Source organism: Triticum aestivum, chromosome 6A, assembly GCF_018294505.1.
Source record: "Triticum aestivum cultivar Chinese Spring chromosome 6A, IWGSC CS RefSeq v2.1, whole genome shotgun sequence".
Classification (NCBI taxonomy): Eukaryota; Viridiplantae; Streptophyta; class Magnoliopsida; order Poales; family Poaceae; genus Triticum; species Triticum aestivum.
Genome location: NC_057809.1, coordinates 390451800 through 390455312, shown reverse-complemented (window position 1 = coordinate 390455312; position 3513 = coordinate 390451800).

Sequence of the window (3513 nt, the reverse complement as noted above, 5' to 3'; positions counted from 1 at the left end):
CAGCAATGCCCTTACCAGAGATTACGTGGCCTAGGTAGGTCACTTCTGGCAACCAAAATTCACACTTGGAGAACTTGGCATAAAGGCGGTGCTCTCTGAGTTTTTCTAAAACAAGTCTAAGATGTTCGGCATGCTCTTTCTCGTTCTTCGAGTAAATAAGAATATCATCGAGGTAAACCACGACGAACTTATCTAAGTACTCCATGAAGATCGAGTTCATCAAGCGGGAGAATGTAGCTGGAGCATTAGTTAGACCAAAGGACATGACGGTGTACTCGTACTGGCCATAACGAGTGACAAAAGCTGTCTTGGGAATGTCCCCGTTTCTGATCTTAATTTGGTGGTATCCTAACCTCAAATCCATCTTGGAGAAGACTGAGGATCCAGCGAGTTGATCATACAGGTCGTTGATCCTGGGGAGCGGATACTTGTTCTTTATCGTGACCAAATTAACGGGACGATAATCTACAACCATCCGGTCCGTACCATCCTTCTTCTTAACAAAGAGGACGGGGCAAGCCCAAGGAGAAGAACTAGGACGGATGAAACCCTTTTGCAAGGACTCATCAAGTTGCTTCTTAAGCTCGGCTAGTTCTAAGGGTGCCATCTTGTAAGGTCTCCTAAAGATTGGAGCTGTTCCTGGGATAAGATCTATGACGAACTCTACATCTCTGTCAGGTGGAACACCTGGCAGTTCCTCTGGAAAGACATCCGGAAAGTCACGGACTACCGGGATATCTCCAAGGTCTGGAAGAGGGCTGGCATTGAGAGAATAGAGCTGACGCTTTGCAACTCTAGTGGAGACAATGACTATCTTGCCAGATGGGTGTGTAAGCTGAACAGATCTGGTGTAACAATCAATCTTGGCATGATGAGCTGTCATCCAGTCCATACCCAAGATGATGTTAATATCTGAGGACTTGAGGGCTACAAGTGATGCAAGGAATACAAGTCTGTCAACAAGGATTTCATTACCATGGCTTACACTAGAGGTTTGCCATTTGGATCCAGGAGTTTGGATGACTAGCGGAGTTGGCATATCACAAAATGACATGTTGTGCAAGTTAGCATAGCTTTCAGAAATGAAGGAGTGAGATGCTCCAGTATCGAATAGAACTGATGCTGGGTGACAATTGACAAGGAGTGTACCAAGAACGACATCCGGATCATCATGAGCGTCTTTAGCTGAGACGCGATGCACACGTCCACGTTCAGTGGGGGCTGACTTAACACTGATCATCTTGCGTGATGGCTTAACACAGCCAACAGTCTTCTCGGCCTTGGGTGGAGCATAACTAGTCTGAGAGCAGTCACGTGCATAGTGTCCTGGCTTCCCGCATGTGAAGCAAGTCCCTGAGATTGGACGTGGACCCGCACTGACAAGCGGTCTACCAGTAGGCCTGGGTGGAACATATGACTGAGCTAGGGAAGACACCACATGGAATGGCCTTGGTGTATATCCGTAAGGAAGAGCGGAGTTTGGAACCCAAATCCGGCGCTTCTGGGAACTAGAGCCAGAGGAAGATCCCAAATTACGGGTGTGCTTACGAGACTCCTCGTAAGTGAGCTGAGCTGTCTCTGCATTGATGGCCTTGTTCACAAGGGCTTGGAATGTATCACAATGATGTAGGTGGAGATCACGGCACAACTTGGGGTTGAGACCCTTTCGGAACCTAGCCTGCTTCTTGGCGTCCGTGGACACTTCTTCTGTGGCATAACGGGCGAGGTTCTCGAACTCTCTGCTGTAAGCATCAACAGCCATCTTATTTTGGGTGAGACTACAGAACTCTTCTCTCTTGCGATCGATGAGGGCCTGGGGAATGTGATGCTCGCGAAAAGCCTCAGTGAAATCCTTCCAGGTAGGAATCTGGCCAGCTGGAAACAAAGCCTCATAGTTCTGCCACCAAAGACTAGCAGGACCTACCAGGTGGTATGCGGCATAAGTGACCTTGTCATCTTCAGCTACGTTCGCAGAACGCAGCTTATGAGTGATGCCACGGAGCCAGTCATCTGCATCGAGTGGCTCGATGGAATGATGAAAGGTGGGGGGGTGCAAACGAATGAAGTCATGAATGGTAGCAGACCCTTTGAACTGATGTGCGGTGTTCTCTTTGATACGTGCCAACAAACGGTTAGACTCACGCTGGTTCCTCTCCATTTCTAACATGAACTCTGCTAATGAAGGCTGGTCGGGACGATCCTCATCCCTAGCATCTCCATGGTTCTGGCCACGAACAATAGAACTTGATGACATCCTGAGAAACGAAACCCAGGGATGAAATCAACATTAACTATAGACTGTAGAATGTAGGACAAGGAATTAGTATCTCTCGAACTCCTGGGAAAATTCCGGCAGCATAACGGCAGTAAAATGCTCAGAATGAGACATCCTACTAGTAATGGGGTGGTAACATACTCATCATCATCACTCAAGGTTCTGAGATAGTACTAAACAGACTACACCGGAAGTACTCGAAAACTGGGGTATGACTCTGATCAACCAATCCTAAGGGACTACGGAGTAGTAACACGTGATCCTGATAGACGGAAGAGAAGCCTAGTTCCTTAATCCCGTCGGAAAAATAGGATGACTCAGATCAGAAGGTCATGAGGTATAAGGAGTAAAAAAGCCTTACGTTCCAACCCACAATCAATTCCCTTACATAACTAAAGATTTTCTATACTCAACTTCGACCGGTTTGGCTTGGTAATCCTATAGGCAGTCAGGCTCTGATACCAACGCTGTCAGGACCCCGACTCAATGCCACATCGATCTAGCATGTAACACCTCATATCACTTTGCGGCCTCACGCACGGTATCCCCACGGGTGTCGCCTTACCTTTGCCCGGAACCGTTTGCGCCTTTTGGCACACGTATATGACGGTGTCGCTAGCATCCATATGATAAGGAGCTCGGGCTGACATGGCTAGTCGTAAACCCAAAGTGGCACCAACTTACAGGGACAGGCATCCATGACCCAGCATCGAACGTGTCGGTCATCAGCGAGTGAATCCAGGCTGTAGCACTGGGCTAACAGGACTCCGGTGAACCGGGCTGTAGCGGGCTAGCAGGACTCCGGTATTCATCGCGTGACATTTCCCCGAAGGGACAGACACAGGATCGAGGAAGGACACATGCCGGCCAACCTAAGTGTTCCGGAGCAGTAGCAAGCTACCAGGGCTCAGTGGAAGCACTAGGAGACATTTCCCGGTAAGAGAGTCTACTATGGATAAACAACTAGATAGTCAGATCCCACACATAGCAATACACATTACACGTACGCATAACATGCAAGTATGTGCTGTACAACATGGCATCACAGCATAACTCAACAACTCAAATAGATAAAGGCTCAGAAGAGCCATCATAGCATTTATTGCAAACAGGGGTCACAAGACCCATCATACAGAGCATACAAGCAACAAGCGGAAGCATTACATGTCTGGGTACAGACATCTATAAATGAAAAAAGGCTGAAAGCCTGACTATCTACAACGTCCGATCAAGATCGT